Consider the following 24,461-nt stretch of genomic DNA (forward strand, 5'->3'; position numbering starts at 1 on the left):
TTTTTAGCTATAAGGAATTTGAACTTAACTTGCCCCACACTTTTTTCAGTCAAAACTGCTCCACTTTATGCAGAAAAATTAAATATTAACTGGGCCCAAGACAGTGACCTAGTTTACTTCTAGCTCTTGCTCTACAAACTAGTTAGTATAAGCCAAGGAATTATTAACTAGAAAAAGAAATAGAAACCAGAGCTATTTTTGTTCAGGTGAGTTCTATAAGTGTTTAAAAAAATTTGTTTTCTTTTGTTTTGACCTAATTTGTGCTTGAATATTCCATGCAAAATACAGCTGTTTCCACAGGAAAGAAAGACATTTTATAATATCTGGGTCACATCAATTATTCTTCTAGAAAGTAATACAATAGATTTGGATTACTATAGGTATTGTGAAAGAATATATTAATTATTAATTTCAGGGGAAAAAAAAACCCAACTGTCAGAGTTACACATTAAATAGGGGGTGGAGAGGGTGGGTGTTCTACAACCCTACAAACTCATTTTTGTGTGGCTGTTCTTTGAAAGACAAAATGTGAATAGGACCCAGATCCTCCAATGAAAATTTGGTGTTTTTCATTCCCAAGAAGGAGACCTTAGGGATCAGGTAAGAATGTAATGTCTTGGAGGAGTTTTATTGTTTCCTACAGGCCATAATAAGTAGCCACAAACTAGGGGATTCAGATAATAGGGCATGTTAAGGATTTTTAGAGAACAGGAGGTGGTATATTTTTCATGTATGACCTCCCAGTGGAATTCACAGCCTCTGAAACAGTAACATAAGCTTCCCAACAATGAGGAGTAAAAAATAAGCACCTGAAAACAGAACTCAGAAAAGCCAGAATTTTAAGTGAATAAGTGGTTATAGTCAGGATGGAAACCCTTAGGAGAAGATAAGGATTACTTAAGTAGTAAATCCTTCCATTCAAAAAGAAAACAAACCACTTTCCCTTCATAATAAATAACTCATCACATCGAGCGCTCTGACATGAGATTAGATAGCTCAAATTCAAAGCTGACTTAAGGGATTTGAACCTACAAAACATACCTTCACTGTCTAAATCTTCAAACAATGAAACTCACTGGGGTGTAGCTCTTGTTGAAACTTGACTAAAAATAATATTTGAGAGAGGGGAGAAAATACCTTTTCTGCAGGTGACTGCCACACTTTCTTGAGAGACAGATTTAATTATCTAATTTAGTACATACTTGAGTACTTCACTAGAGGTAAAAATATTTCAGAAAGAAATCCTGATTATTGCCTAAAATAGTATTCTAGACCAAGGAACAGGACATCTCTGAGAGGTGAAAGTGGACTGGAAGCCTTGTGCAGCAGTTTGTGACAGGGGTGCACAACTGATGCCCTGCCTGAGCCACTCAGCCATTGAGCAGAGCAATGCAGATGTGTCATGGAGTGGAGCAATGCAGATGTGTCATGGAGCAAAGCAATGCAGATGTGTCATGGAGCAGAGCAATGCAGATGTGTCATGGAGCGGAGCAATGCAGATGTGTCATGGAGCAGAACAATACAGATGTGTCATGGAGTGGAGCAATGCAGATGTGTCATGGAGCAGAACAATACAGATGTGTCATGGAGTGGAGCAATGCAGATGTGTCATGGAGCAGAGCAATGCAGATGTGTCATGGAGCAAAGCAATGCAGATGTGCCATGGAGTGGAGCAATGAAGATGTGTCATTGAGCAGGCTTCCCACACCCATACCCCAAGGCCTCCACCCTTAGGAACTAAAGGCCTAATGCAGAGGAGAATTAATTGCCTGCAGGAGTTACTTCCACTGTACTGTGGAGAAACCAGGGACATGGAGTTGAGGGATTCTGTGATTCTGAGTGTCCTAGAAAATGTCTTCCTTAAGCTCTCTGCATCTTATAAAATAAGGATGATGCTTTGTCCTACTTTTGTCTCTTCCAGTTTAAGTAATTTCTACCCTGTACTACCCAGCAGTAGTCTTGTGACATTTCCCAAGCTGGAGGCATGTGAAAACTATTTGTTATTGTAATAAAAATAATAACAATAGGATCATCTTGAATCAGTGCTTCTCTCAATTTCTGACTGATTTAGGCTGCCTGTGAGGCCTAAATCATATAATTAACAAATTTTCTATTGAGCTTTTACCTATTTTGGCTACAGCTGTTAAAATGTGATTATAAGCTGTGAGCTGGTTCTGTTATAAAATGCCTCTATAATGTTTTTATAGAAAAAATCTTAGTTTACTTTTGGTGATTTCATTGTACTGTGATTTATATTTAACACCTCTGTTTTCCATTGTCAGCAAGAGCTAGTACTTCCAAGTGTTCATTTTACTGATCAGAATTTTATTAACAGTACAGAAAGCTCACAACAAGCTGGTATTCATTACTAGAAGTATAGAATTTTAAGATTAAATTTATAGTTTAATAACTCACTGATATTTTCACCAAGAATGTGTTCACTGTTGGATACCCAGTTGTTTTTTTATAATTTAGGCCCGCCATCAGAAATTAATGCTTTCTTCTTCTGAACTTAATCTGATTTATAAACTACAGAGGATACACACACACACACATGTCCACACTCTATCATCTTACACAAAGAGCAAATGATATGTGACATGACATTGCATAGCCTGTTGCTTTAAGTCAATACTGTCAAACAGTATTGAAGAGTTTAAAGCAATGGCTTACAGGAATTCCAGTAACACATACAATGTTTTGTTTCTTCTGCTTCTGAACTCAGTTTCAAGCCTTTCTCAGTGATGGAGAAGAATAACAAGGATGTTCCATACCACTGCATGAATAATTGACAGCAATGTTTTCTCACTGACATGATACATTTGAGCTATATAATGCAATATTTTGTGCTCCGAGATACACATGCTCATACCTGCACACATAAATATAAACATACACATGTATGTCTACTTTTGAACCTGTTAAACAGTTCCACAGAATGAAACAGTCCTATAAATATACTCCTTTTATTGAGAAAAAGTATAGGTAACTGTGCTGAACCCAATACAGCTGTATCAGGTGACACTAAACAAAAATTTGGTCCAATATCAAATGACACTAAATAAAAATTTGGCCCAAATCTTCTCAGCTAGACCTACACAATGTAGTAGCCTTTTTTATTGTGTCAGCAGCTAGGTTTCAACTCATGTAAATAATTAGTAGTTGTACCATTACCATGATTAAAACCTTGGTGTTAAATACTGTTTAAGTCTTGTAAACCTAAGGTGACAGAAAGCAATAACTACTCATATTTCCTTTTAAATGAATTTTCTTAGTAATGAAATAGGATGGATTGAATCAGTGTTCAAGTAATGAGAGTGAAGAGTATCAATAGAATAATCAGGATAGGAACAGCTGGGTTTTTAAGAACATTTGTTAAATTGCTGAGGAGATTGGTGTAACTCTATAAAAGGCAAAACCAAATTTTCCTTTCATAATATATTAAAAACGTCATATTTGAAGGAAAAAAATATATTACTTGAAATAGACACTGGTTTTGTAACGAGATTTTGGAATATAATTTAGCAACCAAATAAATTTTTTGGGAAAAAAAGGACAAGTCAGCATGTAAAAAAAATACTCTGTAACCCACCATTGCCTTGCTTTCATTCTTGCATACATTACTTTTTTGAGGCTAGGAACAATTATCTTTTTTTAATCTGAAAAAATATTTTATTGCAAGGATTTATCCTGCTCAGCTGTTGATTCCTTTAAAATTGTTGTTTTTCTTCCACAGTCTGTAGTTTTAATAATTTCAAGAGACATCTCATTTAACATACGAGAAGACAGTATTTTCAAAGGTTTCCTTGAAGTAAATTCACTAGATGCTCATCTGAATTGAAATTTGTCCATGTTTTTGATTTGACAGAAATTCTGAGAGGGTTTGGCTCCAGGCTGAGTGAAGAAGTGCTTACTGGCAGAGCCACATGGCCAGCGACCTGGGCACAGGGCAGTTTCATTTGAGGATCAATTAGCTTCAATTTACACAATTAAGATCCATGGCATTTGGCCAAGCAAGGACATTAAGGTTTGTAAGGTAGGAGGGAAAGGCTCAGTAATTACTGTCGTTAATGACCAAACTGGAGAGGGCTTTAAGCACCAAGAGGATCAGGATCTGATGTTGATGCATGCTCTTGGGGGACCACCAGAGGACCTTGTCAGCAGGTGTGGCTCAGTGTTTATCAGGGTGGCTCCCTGGAGCTGATAGCAGTGCTTGACTCACAGCACACACAGGTGTGAATAACTACTGAAAAGGAACGTGGGCCAGTGAATTTCAAGTTGTATTTCTCTCACTCTCAAGCTGGAATACTCAAACATATGTTTCCCAACGAGGATTGTACTCTTTTAGAACTTAAGACTCAACATGTTTCCATTAATTCCAGTCAATGTGTTTTAGACTTTTCCTTCATTTGTCTGGAAAGCATCCAATACATGACATGATTTCTCTTTCCTCTCTATCAGTTATTCTTATGCTAAATGGAGATATGAAAGCACAGAAATGTTCCCAATATCACTTACTCATTTACACAGTCTTCTACCCTCCCACGTTGCCTGCTGTGCTCAAAATCCCTTGTCTTCAGTTACATACTTAGTTAAATAGATTTCCTTTAATCTTAAACTATTTCAAATGTAAATCTTGAAGGGCATGATATTGCACCCATTGAAGTCTTTCCAATGTGCAGAGATGGCCCAACTATAAAGAAATATCACCAAGGGAACTCTGATGCAGTGGGGAAGATTGAACAAAAGGCTGAATAAAGATGACAGTATTTCATGAGTGACTGTGTTCAAATGTAGATGGCAATGTTGTACTTTTTCTGCCACTGGTGGATCTTGGAAAGTCAGCCCTTATGAAGACTGTAAACTTGACTTCAATATCATGACCTTTTTTGTCAGAATAACCAACAATAAAATTATTTTTTACAATTTTCAGGAGGCCATAAGAAATACACTATGAGTCTCTTGCCTCAACTGTCCTCACAAAACTTTCTGTGAAGATTCCCCATTGCCTTATACCTGGTATAATGGGACTTTGATTTGTGTCCTGCTCACAAAAATTATAAATATGGAGGGTAAATGAGTGGGGCTGTGTGATCAGGAGATCTATCCCAGTAAATATTTCCTGGTAGATGGCTGTAAACCAAAATACCTGGAAATCCCCAAATCTTAGAGCTGTCAGTGGTTATTGCTACCATTAGTGTTGAGGAATGGCTTTAAACTGAAAGAGAGTAGGTTCAGATTGGATATCAGGGTGGAGAGGTACCAGACCAGGCTGTTCAGGTAAGCTGTGGATGTCCCATCCCTGAAAGTGTTCAAGGCAGGTACAATGGGGCTTTGAGAAGCCTGGTCTAGTAGATGGCCCTGCCCATGGCTTGGGGTGCTTGGAGCTAGATGAATTTAGTCCCTTCCTACTCAATCTTAAGAGAAATGTCATGAAAAATGGTATTTTCTGAAGAACAGGCACTGCTGCTCACAGCTTGAAAAATGTAGTTTTCTACATTTCTAATCCTTTCACTAATTAGTGCCACTTGTGAGAATTCCATGGTAATAGTGATATTTCAGATATGTAACTTGGTTTTAATTTTCAATCTTGTGAAACATTTTCACATATCTTCCAACATAAAATGATAAATGTCTGAAGGAAATGCTTGGTTGTATTATATAACTGGTAATCCATAGATATGTTTAACAAGAACTGTAAGCAACAGGAATTATTAATATCCTTTTACTCCTGCCCCTTACCTAGCATTACTCCAGAGTGAAAAGCAAGATTTTGAACCACTGATTCATGGTTGATGGATTTGTTCTCTGAATTTTGTTATGTTATGGTGGATTTGGAAATGGAAACCTTGCAAGTGAGATAATTTCATATCACTGTTGGTATTCTCATATACCCCTTTCCCACAGCTTTGACGGTGTTGTTTTCAGCTAATGGCATGCAATAAATATTTTGTGAAACATAGAACATTTCTGAGGTTTTATTAAGGGATATTTAAAAATATACAGCTCTACAGCATTTCCTGAAGGATTTAACCTTGATTCTCTTTAATGAGCAAGTAATGCTTATCACAAACCTGAAATGTGTTACTGTAAATTTTCCAGTAGTTATAAAACACCTTTTTTTCCAGACACTTGCTTTAAAGCACTATTGCAAAAAAAACCCCATGTATTTGCAAATGGAAAACTGGAAGCCAGCATTTTAAACCATCAAAACTGGCATTTAAAAAATTCTGAACAGAAGAAAAATGGAGCATTAATTTCCATATAACCAAGTAAGTCTAAAAAAATAACTATTCAAAAATATATTTCAGATTTAAAAAAAGAAAAAAAAAAACACATGCAAATTCTTGTCTGTGGTATAGCAAATTAATTCTTCTAATCATAAATGTAGAGATGAATCTGAATTGTAGAGTTATTTTAGGCCAGAAGGAACCTCTGGAATTATCTGATCCAACTCCTTTCTCAAGAAAGGTTTAGATAAAGCAAGTGCTCAGGACCTTGACCACTTAAGTGTTGAATGTCTCAAGGTCCAGTCTGTACACTGTCCCTCCTCATACAAGCTGTAGTGCAAGAGAAAGCAAGAACTTAATCATATGTCATTTACACCTCATTAAATTAGCCTTATGTTTTGGATCATCAGCTTATATAAAGACAGCCTGTAGATCAGACATCCTTAGGATGATAAAAAAATTTGTTTCCTTGGGGCTCTAAGCAACCACACCTCTAAGCCTCCAACAACTCCAGCTTTGATACATTTTGGAAAAAGAAATAAAACTGTGATAGAAAATCAGTAATGGGGGAAAAAATCCTAAAAATACCCCACAACAACAAATTGGCAAAATCAAAGCATAGCTACAAGTAAAGCTTTGAACTAAACCTCAACCATTGTGGCATTTCAAAACCTGGTGAGAAAAGCATGCTGCATATAGAATGAGTGGAAACTTCCAGTTGAGAAATATAATTCTCATCCAGGAATTCATATTGGTGAACTAATACTGAGATGAAAGGTTGGGATCAGCAGAAGCCTGGGTTGTGTTGCAGTCCTCTGCTGTGGGTGTTCCCATATGAATCTGCCGTAAACTGTGGTGGTTTTTTTGTGCTGTGCATAAAGCTTTTTTGTTTCAGACCAAGGTGAGACTTGTAAATTTCTTCTTTCATATTTTCCTTTATTTTCTGCAGAAGTAAATCCATACTGCCACTGTCAACACAACCATAATCTCAGTGATTACTTGCTGGCTATTTCATGTTCTATTAACTGATAAAGCAACACCCACTAAGTGGGTGATTATTCAAACCACAAAGCTGTGATGATTAGGTATTGAAAACAGAATTGTTTTAATACGACATCTTTAGCTGAGTCTTTTTGTAATGCCATAAGGACAGAAAAAAAATGCACTGTAGACAACCAAATTATAATTTTATTTACAATTTTTCTTTTTAAATTGGAAGTTTCACAGGGAATTTGCATAATGAACTGATCTGTATGTTTTAAACAAGAAATCTAATCTTATTGGAATATGTTTCAGGATTCTTGGATTCATGAGCCTATAAGGAAAAGGCAAATCATGCGCTAATTAAAGGAATTTTTAAAAGGAATTTGGGAAAGACCTCTCAGGTCTGAGGTCTTTCCCAAAAGAGGTAAAATGTCAGTAAAATCAATGCAGATAAGTTAACTTAGAGCAGTATAAAATCTGGTCAGAATTTTTTCCTATTGGAATTCCAGTAACTTTGTAAAGATCATATTACTCTGCTCTCCTGGAATTGTGTGGAAAATGTTGTGACATCTAGAAAAACTTCTTGGAGAGATTTTCTGTGTTTTCTGGGTTTGGATAGGCTGTGGCCCTCATAAAAACCCTCCCTCTGAGCCAAATGTAGTAAATTTAGAAATACAAACACAGAGCTGATATTCATTTTCTTCATCCTCAATGAAAAAGTTTCAGCTCAATTGACTCTGAGTTCTGATTCATTTAATTATATTGAAAATGCCATCTGTCCATCTGCCCTACACATATTCTTGAAATGTATATTCTAAGCTTTGTATCTGAAGAAGAGATGGAAGAAGTTCAGGTTTAGCAAATAATTAAATCACTCAAAAACTGGCCTGTGATCACAAGAGTTATCTCATTAACTTGGACCACAGATTAAAGATCTTGACTGGAATTGTCAGCTTGCTAAAGCCAGTGGGATTTCTGCCATTGTTTTCCATAGCTTTGAGATTTCAAATATCCTTTGAATACATCTTGCAAAATATTCCACCAGAAACCATTTTTATTGGGGTGAAATTCTCAATTACTTATCAGGATATGATCATTATTACCTTTTGCTTGGGGTTGTCTTTGGAATAAATGTTCAGAATTACCTTCCATTGCTCCTCATATGTGACATGACTGATTTTCTCACTGGCTGCTCTCCATGCATTAAATTAATTGAGTTGCAATAGAACAATTGGAAATAAAGCCCATTATTTTCTAAGAACATAAGGAAAGTAGTATTTAACCTTCCTTGAAGTCAATAGCAATTTTACACTTAATTCCTTTAGGCTTTTTGTATTATTTCATGCCTCCAGTTAATAAAAAAGTAAAGGTTTTTGGCCTCCTTTATAAAAAAATATTCTATACATCCCAGTGTACCTACCATTGCAAAGGAGCTGTTCCCTTCTCATTTCCTAAGTCCCTTAATTTTATCCACATGCCTTTCACCAGTGTCTGTGCCCAGACTGGGAAGTGAGATGTGTGTCCAAATGTATTTTTATGAACAGACTGCAGAACCCATTAGGCTTTAAAACTTGATTGCCCATCAGCTGTTCTCTGTAATTGTTTGCTTATTTTTTAACTTTAACAGAACACAAAGAGTCTCAAAGCTGAGGCTACCATGGGTACATTTTAACTCTTTCTCTCCTTGTCTTATTTCATATTACCTTTACAAGCCATTAATTAGCATCTGTAAGACAGGACCTTAGCCATGAATTTCTGCAACTGGGAATTCCCCAAAGTGCTCTAAATTCAGCAATGCTTGCACACATGAAAAGGTTACAACAATATTGTAACATCAGGGCCCTGCAGTCTGTCAGGACTTTTCTGTTCTGTTCCTGATTGTATCTCTGTGTTGATATAGCAACTTGCTCTTCACTACAGATGGCAGGGAGAAAACCCTCCCATAGAGCAGCTTTTCATCAAAAAACACTATTCCACCAAAATAAGAATGTTCTGTGAAAATGCTTCACTACTGGATTTATTTTGTTCAAAAGGAAAAATAGAGAAGGATGCAACAAAGAAGGGGCAGGTCTGCAGCCTGCTGCTCCTTGTCTTAATATTTAATTTTTATTTTTTGAGATAATGACAACTTACTCTTGGGTGAAAAACTGATATCAGCATCAGGAATGTTGATCTGCTCCTCCTGCCAAGAGATGCAGAAACAAAGTGGTGGAAGAGGCTCCTGATCCCTCTGGCCCCAGGATCCTTTTGTCTGTGGCAGTGGCTGCAGTGCTCTGCCTTCAGCAAAATGGAGATGTAGAAACAAAGTGGTGGAAGAGGTTCCTGACCCCCTGGCCCCAGGATCCTTTGTCTGCGGCAGTGGCTGCAGTGCTCTGCCTTCAGCAAAATTGTAGAGAGGACAAGGGCTCGACTGGGTGGTTTGGGCACCTGCTTGAGAAAAAATTAACTGTAATTTTGGGTAACATTAAGTCAATTTTTACAGTCTAAATCTTGCTCCTTAAGAAATTTTACAAATTTTTACTTACAAGCACATGCACTCAGGTTTCAGGTACTCAATTTAGCTATGCAGAAAACTGAAGAAAACACTTCCTCTAGATTAAAGTGTTATTTAGTGGAAAAACATTTTACAAAGTGACAAAAAAATTCTTGCCCTGTAGGATTAGATTGTGCTGGAATTGTAATTACATATAGATTTTCAAAGATCCAAGCAAGAAAACATAATTTATCTTTCTTTTTCTTGATTTCATTTTGACACATTAGTTAAAATAATCAAAACACCAATCAAATCAGTTGAATATGGTTTGTTCCAGGTCAGCATTTTTGAAAATAATGTCATTTTTAATTCCATCTAGTGTGTCGAATACACATATAAAAATGTTTCACACTGTAATCAATTAATCCATGACTCTCATGAATTTCAGAATAAAAAGAATTATTTACGTATAATTTTCTATGGTGTAATTTTTCCTAATTGGAACATTGTTGTATCATTAGGAAAAAAATCTGGGTAAAACAAACATGGGAAACTTAGAGCAGATAATTACCCAGAGATCACTAAATAGAAATGTTATGCACCTCCAGTACTAAATTACTGATAGCATGTGTTTAACAAAAATTTGAAAAACATGTTTTTATTCTTTCTTATAGTGATCCATGAGCTGTAGTCAACTGGCTGAACATCCTGGGATAATACTGATGTCCTGTACATTTTTGACATGTAAGAATCTCATTTGTAGTGACTTGAAATTGAATCACGCCTGCCAAAGGGAAGTAGAGTGTCAGTATCATGTTTCCCAAAGTTTAAGAGAGCAGGCAATACTCTCTTTTCAAGCTTAGTTGATGTACTACTCCACTAAATGCCTCCTGGCCACTGAAAACATATTCCCAAATACCTACACTTTTATAAGAATATGGGCAAGAGCAGACACTGATAGCAAATATTTTTAAAGGATCTAAGAAAAAATTGTGAATGTGTAAACTCTAAAGAAAAATGGTACAAAGGCAGTGGGGTTTGCCTTAAATTTTTGTTAGTTTTTGTTTGGGTGTTTTTAAGGGAAAAAAAAAAAGGCAGGGACTCACACTGTCCCCAAACAAAAACAACAGAAAAGGGACGCACACAGTCCCCAAACAAAAACAAACCACAAAAAAGGGTAAAAATCTGATGCTATCCATAATGATCCTGCCCTCTCAAGATCCAGGATAAAAGGAGGAATCAGCTCTTGTCTTCACAGCCATTGCTTCGATCCACCAATCCAAGCCAATTCAAGTATTAAAACTCCACAGATTTTCTGCTGATCCCTAATATATCAATGCATGTCCCTGAATAGGCAAGGAGGGAGTGCTTTGTCAAATCAAAGTTTGATCATGCCTCTTTAATGGGGAAATTCTGCTATGAAGGTGCACTCTAAATACCAAAAAAACCCAGGGAAATTTCTCCCGGGCATAGCTTGTGTTTTTTGACCATGTCAACAAGGTATAATGGACTATGGTAGGATACTGTTTTATCAAGGATGGAAATGTGGAGAAGGACAAAATATGTCCAATTTTATGGTCCTGATTTCAGTTTATCTTTAAATTAGAGACATGTGATCTCTGTGTGAGCCTCATAATCAAAATTTAGGGCAACCATCATGTGAAAAAGCATAGGGAAATTAATATTTTTCACTTTTTTCCTGTGGCTAAAGAACATAAAAAGTGTCAAGGCCTTATGCCAAAGTGTTCTTTCAAAAGCTGCCATTTGTCCTCACAGCTTCTGTATTTAAAGCTGGAATTTTGAAAACACCTGGAAAAATAAATCATGAAATTGTAAAAATAAAGATTTTAAAATGAAATAAAAAAAGAGACTGACCTAAACTACAGTGAACTATTTTTCCTTCCCCAGCAAAAATGTAAGTATGATTGGGTTTTGAGTCCCCCAAAGCTCATACAATCCCTCTTAACTGTTAAATTCTTTCATGCCTCAAAACGACTCTAATATCAGTTGAACCTGTCTGAACTCCACACCCAACAGAGCCTTTGGCAGTCATTTGACTTTCAGATTATGTGAGTGACTATAGCTAACAATTAATCTGTTATTTTACTTCAACATCTTAAAAAAAAACCTACATTATGTCAAACAGCAGTAAAATCAATTGCTCCTCTCTCTCTGGCTTTTGCTTTGTGTTCTCAGTTTTGCCTCAGCCTAGAGCTCTGTGAACATAAGAAGTGAATATCCAGCCCTTGGTGGTGATGAGAGGACACACTCATCCAGGTTCAGACAACATGGGAAGGTAAAAGAAGGTGTTATTGGGGTAGCTGATGCCTGCATTCTATTTTTTCTCCTAAATTTCAGGGACTCATGTTCTTAGAACAAGCAGTTTGAACACACTGCTTGAATTGAGTAGCACTGCCCACTCAGTGAATACTTAAATAAGTGAATTTAAGTGTTAGAATAATAGTCTGCAGGATTAAAATGCCTTTTCTGAATGCTTCACTCTACCAGTCCTGGCATAGATAATGCCTTCGATAAAATTCCATCCAGGTTTTTTTCTGGTTTTTTTGTTTAAATTACAGCTGCATATATTGAGAAGAAGGGGTTTTTTCTTCAATTCCTCTCTCCTAAATACATTTTCAAATGTAATTTTAAATTATGTAGCAGTTCAGAAGAAAAGTGAATCACTCATTCTCTCCATCTTTAATAAAAATTCAAATAATTTAAAAAAAAAAGAAAAAAAACAGAAAAAGTCACATCTTATCTCAGGATCTTGCTTAAAGATCATGTAGATATCATCTGCACATACTGACCATGGCTTATTTCAGGGAATTGTTCACACATACAAAATCCAGAGAAGTACAAATTACCCCAAAGTCCAGGGCATTTGTGTTGGACAGGTGAGGTAAAACACAGTGGGCTTGTTCAAATTCCATTGATGTTAGAATCTGAAATGCCACAAAATTTCCAGTTTCCAGATACATTAATTAAAGAAGCATCATGTGATGTCTCTGACAAGGTGACACAAAATGGATAGAGATTAAATAGATTTGCTTAGAGGCAGACTGCAAAATATATGTATTTTGGATATGTATTATTTGGGGCATATAAATGTATAAAGCTGTTTCTTGTACCAGTCAGTCACTGACCATCAGTAATGAAGGCATAAAACTTGACTTTTATTTCTTTATTTTACTTACTTGTTTACCTTCTCCTACCACTTCTTTCCTTTTCTCTTTTTTAAGCCCTTTTATTCAAACAGAAGATGTCTGCTAATATCTAAACAGGATAGAGCCATTTACAAGTAAGATGACCAATGTGTCAAATCAAACAACATTTATTTTACCAGGGGAGAGGAATATGTTGGAAGAGAAATCTGTTTTTATATTTAGAATATACTCAGAATGTTTGAAGGGAAGCAGAACAATCTCCCACAGTTGTCTCTCAACAGAACACACTGAGTCACCAGTAAGGCTGTGTACAAAAGCAATAGTTTTACCTCTCTCTTCTTCCAATTTTCCACCTCAGTTTTTCTCTTCCTTGAAATGGTTCATGGAGAAACCAGAACAGATATAAATCAATGAGCTTGCAGCAGACAGATCAGCTGCATGCTGAGTGTCCTTCTCTGAGAGAACACTGAGCACCTCTGGAAGATGATTTGTGTAGCAGCAGAGGTTGAATTCCTTTGAACATCAGCCTGCCATGATAAGGATGCTTAGGAGGGTTTGACCCCAAGAGTATGGAACTGCAATAAAATCTTTGTAAGGGAGAAATCATCAGCAAAGCTTATTAATTCATGTGTTTTTAAGGGAGAATACCCAGCAACATGAGTCCCTTGGTGTACACTTTCTGCCTGTATGAAAACATTTTTACACTTTATCCTTAAATTTTTTCTTACTAAAATTGCAAAGAAACCCCAAAACAAAAAAACCTCATCCTATAAAAGACCCAGCATTTTTACAAATTTACTAATATTATTTTAAAAGGAGCAGTTATTTTAGAAAATCTTTTATGCTGGCTTCATTCTTCAAGAAGGATTCCAAAGTAATTTATGAATATTATTTATTTTAGATTGTGTCTACTAAGAACATGCACCTTAAAATGTAATCTGAAATGGGTGGCACAAGCACATCTCTGTTCAAGTATGTCCATAAGTGAGTGATGGCCTTGTGTGATAAAACCACTGTATTTTTATGTGTGTTGGAGGAGACTCCTTTACTTCTATCTCACAACACAAGGTATAATGATGGTATTTTTGACAAATACTTCTATAGATAAACATGTTCTAACTCTTGACATATTTACATTAAATGCAGCTCCTGAGCTATGATTTCTTTGGATTTGCTTGCTTCCATGCATCTCTCTGAACAGACAGCAAGGTTCCAGGAAACTCTCTGCTAGGCAGCCACATGCCTGAATGGAGCTTTTCTTCTTAAAGTTTGGGTTCTTCTTGGGTCTTGCTAGATTGTTGCTTTCTGCTTTTCACTTTTTCAAGCAGTCATTTGTCCTTCTTTGATAATTTCTTCTTTTTTTTTTATTTAATGTGCTGGTTTATTGGTTGAAATACCTGCTTTGCTTTAATAGAAGGGTTAGGATTTTTTTTTTAATAAGTAGGAACATAGAAAATTCAGCAGGTCATAATCATAATTTCAATCTTTTAACATTGCTTGCAGCATTCATGGAGCTTTTAACTGAATTTTACATTAGTCCATAAATAAACTCATACAACCAGAACACCTTAGAATTGATAGTTTTACTTTTATCCAGGTAGCCTGAAGGTTTACAGCCTTGTTTCAATAAGTTCACTGATGGGAGGGGTCAGCTTGGCTGGAAAACATCCAAGGTCCCTACAGGTGTTAGAAATTCAGCAGTAGTGCTGGCAATTCAGCAGTTTGCAGTTTTCTCCTTTTGCATTTCATAGCATCTTCTTTAGGATTTTATTAAAAATATGAGCTATCTTACAGGTGGGTCCACCTCTCAGACAATCAGAGTGATGTTCCAGTGCTGAAAATCTGGGCAATCACACTTTTTGGAAGGACTAACACACGTGTTATCTAACAACATAACATTTTGAACTGAGCATCCTGACTCAGTCAACTTGATTTCTAGTTTCAACTTCTGTGCTCTAAATTTGAATTATAATAATCTCTATAAAATGCATCCATGGATTAGTGAATGGATGTTCCAATCTTCTTTTCTCAAATTTATGAGGAGGTTAAGAATCAGAATCTTTCATATACTCAAATATTACTTTGGAAAAAAAATCCATCAAGCTCTTTGTGTGTAAGTGCAATGCCTGAGTACATCAAGCATTGATGCCAATGGTTCTCTCAATGATTAAATGTTAGCAATATGCTGAGTTTGTATCAGCTCCAAAAGGTGTGTCTCAAATTATGATTTACTGACACTTGTATGCACTATTGACCAGCTCATGTCTTGTGTGCTCAGCAAAAAATGATTTTCAGCTTGCCAGATACTCAAAAGATCATTTGACATGGCTTTGTGCATTTCTGAAGTGAAAGACACATGCTTTCATCAGCTTTTTCATGATCTTTATATCAGTGTGCCCAAAGTCTTCTATTTTGCCCTTTAACATTGACTTATTTCACAGCTATATTTGCTGAGTGCATTTCTGCCATTTAGTTTTTATTTTATTATACTTTCCACTTCTTTAAATTTCCCCTTTTCTTGATAAATTCATTTTGTAAATTAAATCAGCATGGCCTGACCCAGAACATATTAAAATGCCATTTGAATCAGTTCCAAATTCAGGTGCTTATAAAAACAAATTTGAGGAGCAACTGTAATTCCAATCCCTCCTATGTTATGTGAGCAATTTAAAATTATGGAAATACTTCCAATTTTATAGGCAATTTGAAATGGAAAACAACCAGTGTTCTGGGCATGTGCTCTGTATATAGGGATTTTGCAAATAGAAATGCTTTTAAAGTTAATTTCCATGTGCACCCAGTTACCTGGTTCTGTATATGTTAAAACTAAAATTGCACATTTATATTTTAAAATTCAAAATGCTGCATTTATTGGACTTCTAGCCAATAAAGAGAACATCTGTACTATAAATGCAATCTGTCTGTTCAATTTGTACTAAATTCATGGATCTTATAATGGATCTATATATTTACTATTCTTTCCATATAATAGAACACATTTTGTGGGGAGAGGAAGAGAGCAGACTGTGTTCATTGGCTCCTTAGGCTATAAAATATTATAATAAAATATATAATATTTTACTTATGCCCATATATTGCTATAAGCACACAAAATCCTGACATTTAGACATGAATCTGTTTTCGTAATGCTTAATTTTTATTTTTTTTGTTCCTCGCACTGCATGTTATCTTGGTTTTATCATTTTTCTGCCACTTAGGATAAAATCTTTAGGCAGGTGGAAGTACTAGGAGAATTAGGTTCAGCTGTGAATATCAGTGGTACAGAACTTCACTTTAGCAATGCTGCTGTTTATTCCTTCATTAAATGAGCAATTGTTTCCTAGCTGACAGCTTAAGCACCCCTATAAATTATGAAAGGTTGTATAATGAAAAATTAGGAAATATTTTTCATATAGTAAGAATAAATCTATAGCAAACTAAAGCTACCTCTAGTCAATATGGTGTATACAGAGCTGGTGTAATACCTGTCAGTGAGAAGAAATATTACAGTTAATCAGTAAGAGCAGCAAAGACAGATCATCTCAAAGTGGACTTACCAGTATAGACATACCCCTGCATTTTCAGATATCTAATTATTAATAGGTGATTAAATAAAAAATAAAATCTTTTTTAAAATTTAAAAATTAATAATAATCTAGACTCTTCCCTGAGGAAGCTGTGCTTATACCTGTGTATGAAAAGACATCAGAGGAAAGGTTGTTAAAAGCTTGTGTTAAAAGCAGGTTTTTGTCTGGTGCAGACCACAATAGCTCCACAGATGGATCCAGGCACCATCAGAGGACAGCAGCACACAGCAGCAGCTGGGGCTGCTGGAAAGTGAAGGCCCAGAGCACTCACGATGGCAGAGAACTGTAAATTAAACTCCACATGACCAGGCAGAAATTTGGAAAGGCAAAGGCTTATGATGACACTGCAAGGGTTGCACAGGGTAGAGTGGTTCACATTTTTCAGGAACTACACTATCTGTTAGAAGAGGAAGCATTAGGTATAGGTTTTGTCTAAGCCAAAAGAGAATTAAGGGTCTAAAGGGAAAAAATTAAACTGAGAGTGAAAAGGAAGCATTAGGTATAGGTTTTGTCTAAACAAAAGAGAATTAAGGGTCTAAAGGGAAAAAATTAAACTGAGAGACTAAAGAATAAACTTTATTCTTAGGCAAAAGAGAGTCACTAAAATATCCTTGAAAGAAAATGTGTTCAAAACCCAGATAAAAAATAATAAATAAAATCTGAATAAGGACTAATCATTTTGAATACATTTTCTCCTGCACAAGAAGTTTGCAAACAGAAAAACCCTTAAGCTTAACCAATTGTTTTAAAGGAATGCTTTTTAAAAGCAGCCCTCCATTTAGTCTTTAAATTCTTCCCTAGACATCCATCATGACTGCGAGAGAATATGTGACTGGAAGCACTATTGCCAAAATCTACAGCTGTAGAAAATGCAGAATACCAGAAAGTTAAATATCATACAAGCATACTTTAAACCAGAATGTAAATAATTGTTAATATGTATAAATCTGTTCCTGTAGGTCAGAAAAATTACTCTAAATTAAATTGGTTTTGTCCTAGTCATGCCTACTATGAAATGTCTCATTTGCTGCCAGTCCTTCTTAAAAGAGGTATTAGAGGGGTGGACAGAAGCCACTTTCCTGCCACAGCCAGCAGATCACTTTGGGCAGTTTTTTCAGTGCAGTTGGGCTTTTTTGCATTTTTAGTTGTTCATACATTAATAATGCACTGTTGTGTACATTATATGACTCATATCATGAAATATTATATTAATATTGTTTATAAGCACAGGGTGTTGGGCTGTGTGAGAAGGAGCCTTGCCCCTTATTTGTCAGAGAGGCATAAAAGCCTAACTTTAGTACACAAAGTCAGAATTCCTGTTACTGTCTCACCATTTCAATAATTTTGGTGTGTTTCTGAGGCTCATCTTCTTTCTGTCCAGGTTAGAACTCTGAAATATGAAAGGTTCAGAGGTTTGTATTTATCTGTCAATACTTCTTGAGTGATAAATTAATAGACACCAGCTTAATAAGAAAGGAATTCATTTAATGACATGACATTTCTTGTTTATTTGTTAGCTTCTTCATTAGCTATTCCATTATAACGTCAAAGTAGCTACACATGACCTCTGAGATAATCTCATTCAGACAGTTGTGGAACCACCCAGCAATTTCATCATTCCAATGCCATTTGAAATTTTCAAAAATAGGCTTTATTATTGTCTTATGATTTCACCCAGATTTTTTCCAATCATAATTTATAATCAGTTTATGCATTTCCAAACTGAATTCTCAACTGTTATTTATTAAAATATTTGAAAAACACATCCAGCAGTAATGGCTGTGGTGTTCCCCACTTCTCAGAGGCAAGTTCTGCTTCAGAAATCAGTAAGACACTGGACTCAGTGATTTGGTTCTTTCCACTGGCTGCCTGTAAGCACCATTCACAGCTTACTGACTTCAACGGGAGAGTCCAGTGACTTCCATGAGTCTTTTATTAGTTCCATAAAAGGCAACCGATTAGCATGACATTCAATTCTGTTGGATGGTTCTTGTATTTAGTCTTATTTTTGCACACAAAAGTGGCTGTTTCTTATGATGGCATATGAATAATGCAACAAAGAATGCATATGTTCTAACATGTAAAATTTATATTAAAGAAAAGACATAAGAAGAGACTTCTATGCAGTTGTAATGGTGCTGCATCCAGTTGGCATCAGGCGGTCCCCATCAGGAATCAGCCCAGTTCTGTTTAATATCTTTATTGATGATCTGGTTGAAGGGATTGAGTCTACCACTAGCAAACTTGTGGGTGACACCAAGTTAGGTCAGAGTGTCATTCTGCTGGAGGAGGAAGGGCTCTGTAGAGGGACCTGGACAAGCTGTATGGATGGACTGAGACCAACAGCATGAGGTTCCACAGGACCAAATGTCTACAGGAGGGTGTAGTGAGGTGTGGGTTGGGCCCTTCTCCCAGGCAACCTGTGACAGGACAAGATGACATGGTCTCAAGCTGTGCCAGGACAGGCATAGGTTGGATATTAGAAAGAAATACTTCACAGAAAGGGTTACTACATGCTAGAATGGGCTGCCCAAGGAGGTGGTGAAGTCCCTGGAGGTGTTTAATGAAAGCCTGGACCTGGCACTCAATGCCATTGTCTGGTTGACAGGGTGGTGTTCAGTCATAGGTTGGACTTGAGGATCTCAGAGGTCTTTTCCATCCTAACTGATTCTGTGATTCTGTGAATTCAGACAGTTCTATCGGTAGGATTTTTACCAGTATATTTCACTGTGCCTTGAATACCTCTCCAGGTCTCCAAGAATTCAGTGCATTTGCAGTTCATCCTACAAAGGAGTTAATCAAGAGTACTGGATGTGATGAAATAGAAAAAGTGAAAAGAAGTGACAAAAAAGCCCTGACTTACAAAGCAGATAATAGGATTAAAACCAGATGTGTAATGTAAATGTTTTGGACCCTTTTAGGTGCAATGAATCTGCTGAAGCCGCCAGTGTTTCTGTGCTGACTGCAGAGGAAGACCAGATGATAAGTTAAGGCAAAGTTACTAACATTTGAATGGCTAAAATTAGGGTGAGTTAAATGCCACCTACACACTTATGAAGGAAATGTGAGACAAGCTTATGAAGCCGCAGTCAGCCCAGAGATGGTAAGGTCCTGATGAAAGAAGGGAAAAGCAAGAAGGAACACTTGGGAGATTTATTCAACCACCCTGTCCCAGACAGCCCTGCTGTGCATGATGGGGATGATTCATTCAGGCAATCCCAATGCCAAGGAAAACAGCTCTATGCAATCTGAAATGAAAATGGGCCGTCATGAAGCTGAGGAACAGCACATTTCCCCGGGGTGGATAATATCCATGCAAAGCTACAGAGGCAGAAAGGAGACTTTAAGATATTTGGTAGATTATTCATCATTGTTTCTTTCAGAAGTGAGTTGGATGGCTGCCCTTCAAGTGCTGAAGCACGAACAATTATGTATTGTACATATTTGAAAAAAAAAATATCCCAGTAACTTGGACATATAGTCCCACTGGATTTTGCTGAGATCTGAGTGCAGACTATTTATTAAATCACACCAGCAGAGGAAAACACAAGTCTACCAAATAATGTAGCAAAAGAGCATTCTTGACATGATGACCAGGACTGGGCTGTCACTGAGGGAAGAAAGTTGATTGCATAGCTTAGGGGAGAATGCACTGGGTAGTGACTGTATGAGAAGTAAAGAGTTAAATAGGATTGCTGAAGAATGTTGCAACAGCACTGGTCTGACAGTGGATATTTATATCAGTATACCTGTATTATACCACTATACCAGTTTTGTTGGTTTATCAATATATCAAGATTCATGTGAATACCAGAAGATATAAATATACAGATAGATGGATTAGATATAGATATAGATAGATAGATAGATAGATAGATAGATAGATAGATCTCATGTGAATACCAGGAGATATAAATATACAGATGGATTAGATATAGATATAAATAGATAGATAGATAGATAGATAAATAGATAGATAGATATACATCAGCAGTAGCACAGAGAATCCCACCTCAGTTCAAAAGTTAAAGTAATCAGCTTAATTGTCTTTGGCATATTATTCTTTCTTCTAAATATAGAAGTGGGAGTGAAGCTTTGTCAACAGAAAAGGCTTCCCAGGGGAAGTAGTTACAGCATCCAGCCTTCCAGAGTTCAAGGAGCATTTGGACAATGCTCTCTGGCAGTGGTGTGATTCTTGGGTTTATCCTGTGCAGGGCCAGGGGTTGGACTTGACAGTCCCAGTGGATCTCTTCCAACTCAGCATATTCTGTGATTCTGTGATCGATGAATAGCAGGTGTACTGAACACATGCTGCTCAACTGGACTTACTGCTAGGTCCATGCTTGTGTACAAAATAAACACATACTTTTGCGAGAGCCTGAATTTTACTGTCGAAACTTCTGCAATAAGATTAACTCAATTAGTGGCTCTGCAGACTACTACAATCTATGCTGAGCTAAAACACATGTGTCTGGGTGACCTGGGGTCCAAACACCTGCAAATCTCTTTGCATGTTATTCACCATATTTATTGTGGTTTTATCCTATTTATTTTGATTGGGTGTCATTTGTTTTTGCACAGAGCTTCATGTATTTTAGAAACAGAAGTAATATATACATAAATGTTTCATTATTATTACTATTACTACTACTACCAGCATCTGGAGGTTGAGGAATTAGTTTGGAGAATTTTCCCAGATGTTAGACAGAGTTTGTTTTGGTGAGCAATGAGCAGGAGAAATGGGACAGAACAAAACTGATGTGACAGGAGCACCTGCAAAGTGAAGAGAAAAATCTCAGAACCATCAGAGGAATAGATTTGACACCTTCTGAATCTCCAACAGAACTCTCTAGAGGAGAGTACCATGATGAAGGATGGTGTGATTTAGCTCCTGAGTACTACCTTAAATTTTTCCTGTCACTAGCCAATCTAAGTCTCATTAACAATGCTAGGGAGAAGGGTGAAATAAAGGCATATATGTCAGATTTAGAGGCTGTTCCTGAAGCTCCCACACATGATTTCTGTTCTGCTGAAATATGATTTCCTGTCACCACATTTGAGATGGTTGTTTCACTTGAAGCCCAGGTCTGTCTAAGAGAAGGCCTTTTTCCAGCAGTGAGATCAGAAACTGATTTAACTTGAAAAGATGATTGTTACTTAATAACACAGATAGAAGCCTTCACATAAAACTCAGTTTATGGGATGAAAAAGCATGGTGAAATGAGAAAAGTGTGACTAAACATGAAGGAAATAGTGAGGGATATTTACAGACATGGCTAATAAGGTATCTTTCAACGAGCTTTTGAGGCCTGCTCTGGAGTTACTCTTAGCACCGTTTGGAGACTAAAACTGGCTATTCACTATTCACTGTAACCTAACCAGAAATTCGGGCACTTTTCTTGAACCTGGGTGGGCAGTTTGGCAGTTTTTTAAAAGTAGGGTTTTAACATTGGTTATTTTTTTTTCTTAGTCAACTGGTTTCCCTCTGCCCCTTGGCTCCTGCAATTTTCTGATTACCATGCAAACAGATCACAGGCGTGGGTCAGGAAGAGGTTCACAAATGTACCTCATTTTGCATATGTCATTAATTTGAATGTTATAACTTATATGTTCATCACATTTAGATCTTCTGCTTGGTGATGGCTCTTAGTTTTTGATTTACTGAAGCTTTGAGCCTTCCTCCGGTGGAAGGGTGTTTGCACCATGTTCTTTTCTGACCAAATTGCACAGTAATGCTTCTATTAGTTCTGACTTCAAAACCTATTTCTGCCTTTATTAAAACCATTCCTTCTTTTAAATGATTTTTCCTTTGAGATAAAGCAAATCTGTGTTAACATCCTCCCATTTAGTTTGCATGGAAATCCACTTAAAAATTCCCCAAATCTCTGTCAAGAAAGTAACTAAAAAAGTACTAGTAACTACTTCCTTCTTACACCATAATTACTTCTCCTCTTACCAGAAATCCTCAAAAAAATGTAATACATTCTGACAAAAACTGAAATTTGAGTGTTCTTTTCAAGTTGAGAAATGGATAATGCAAGAAACAGAGAAAAATAAGTTGAATTTGGTTGTATTTCTCCATATCTTTTTAATCAGCATTTATTTATACTTGGAAAACCACTTCCCTTTTGAATGCTTCCCTAACATTAAGGCCAGAAACTTTCATCAACATTTTACAAGCATGACTGAAGCTAAACAGCATATTTATACTGGATGGCATCAACCCAGTTATAACTTCAAGGAGATAAATATTGCAGCTGAATGTGTTGATGCAAAACTGTGGTGAAAGAAAAAATAACTTGATATTCTACTCAGAGATATATCAAAAATGTGACCAGGTTAGTGCTTTAATTCAGAGCTAGATGTTCCTGAAGAGTCTGGGGGGACTGTTTGGTATTTTGAATATCTGCCATGAAATGTCTAGCATAGATTTGGAGAAGATTTTATACAAAGTTATTCCTCTGCAAACCTTGAGTCATTCGGGTTATGAGTTTTATATAAGAGCAAATATGCAGGGTCAGGATGAAATGTTCATCTAGTCCCGTGTCCTGTCGCTGACATGTCAGCCAGTGGCCATGTCGGGGGAGGACACGGAATGAACAGGAGAAAGATTTAGTGACACTTTGCAATTATGGTCCTCCAGCTTCCAGGGATATCTCCCAGCTCCAGGACTTTCTTTGCCAGAAATTGTAACCTTGTGGTTTTGGGAACATTACAGAAACAAGTCCAACATTTATAATGATTGAATCCAGCTTTTTTCTTTCTCCCCCATTTTTTTCCTTTTTTTTTTTTTTTTTTTTACTACATTTCACAATCCCTCAAACTATTGGAAATATGTACACAATTTTTTCATACTTGATCATGGAAAGCATAGATATTTCTCTCCTGTGACTTATGATATGTCACAGGAATGCACTCCCTTGCAAATCTCTGTAATTTCAGGTTTTTAGCAGAAGCTGAAGTACTTCAAATTTATATATGTGTGTGTATATATATATATATATATAAAGAATGTGTTGTTTGGAACAATGCCCACCTTACTGCAAGCAGGAATTATTAGAAATCTCACAGGAAAAATTTTTCTTATGCAGATTTTTCCTTCATTTGTAATAAGAGTCAGGTACTTTGTAGTTTTCTTAGATAGTTCATTCTTAAAGTACAAAGCTAACTCTTACTCTAATAAGAATTTCAGTTTAGATCAAATTAAGATAAGAAGAGATAATAAAGGCATCGAGCCTTATACCAAGGTATTACTCTACTGTTATTTACACAGAATAATAGATTATGTACATATATATTTATTTATTTATAGATAAACACTGTGGACATGAGGTCACAATGATGAAGGGATGTAGGTAGTATACATGCATATATCAGACATAGTTGTGTTTTTTCCTTGTGTTGACATGTATTGTAGGTCCTGGTTTTCCAAGTGGATGGGAGTCAAAATTCCTGCCATGGCCCTGACTCTTATATTCTGGAAGCCAAATCCCCAGAGTCCCTAGACCTCCCTCCAGATGCAGAATGCAACTCCCAGCCAGACAAGTATGCACTACTATAAGGTTTTTGCTTTTATAGCTAGGTATAATTTCGCATTTTATGTGTCATTGTTCTGCAAAATAGATACACAGGAACAACCACAGAAGGAAATTTGCCATGGCTATTCCTCTGGCTTTGAGAAGTGGTGGCACCTCATATTGGTCATATTGATGGAGATCCCAGTCAGAAAGGAGCTTTCCCTATGTCATTTGTGCACTTTATTTTTTACTAGATTGCTACTGATATGTGGAGACATTTCTCATTTCCAGAGATCACAGAAATAAGTTTTGTTCTATTTCATTTCACCTACCTATCTGTAGACACCTTGCCAGAGCACTGCCCAAGTCCTAGGTACTGTAGTTTACTTTTTTATTGCCATCATTCTGATTTTGGGACTTTTAACTTTCTTCTATGTGAAAACTTCTCATAAGCAGAGAGGTTTTTTACACTTTAAAAAAACCCCAAAAACAAAACCAAAAAG

General features: G+C 36.5%; 1 long non-coding RNA gene across 2 annotated transcripts; it reads left to right on the top strand.

Annotated features, from left to right (window-relative positions):
• The first annotated feature begins 503 nt into the window (after nucleotides 1–503).
• Nucleotides 504–24,066, top strand: LOC120509301. 2 transcript variants are annotated; one of them, XR_005629223.1, is made up of 4 exons: nucleotides 504–600; nucleotides 10,362–10,431; nucleotides 11,884–11,983; nucleotides 23,859–24,066. It is a non-coding gene; the product is annotated as an uncharacterized LOC120509301 (long non-coding RNA). The 2 variants fall into 2 exon arrangements; XR_005629224.1 differs by lacking the exon at nucleotides 23,859–24,066 and adding an exon at nucleotides 19,363–19,930.
• Nucleotides 24,067–24,461: the final 395 nt, after the last annotated feature.

Source organism: Passer montanus, unplaced genomic scaffold, assembly GCF_014805655.1.
Source record: "Passer montanus isolate IOZ18808 unplaced genomic scaffold, ASM1480565v1 scaffold50, whole genome shotgun sequence".
In the NCBI taxonomy this organism is placed as follows: Eukaryota; Metazoa; Chordata; class Aves; order Passeriformes; family Passeridae; genus Passer; species Passer montanus.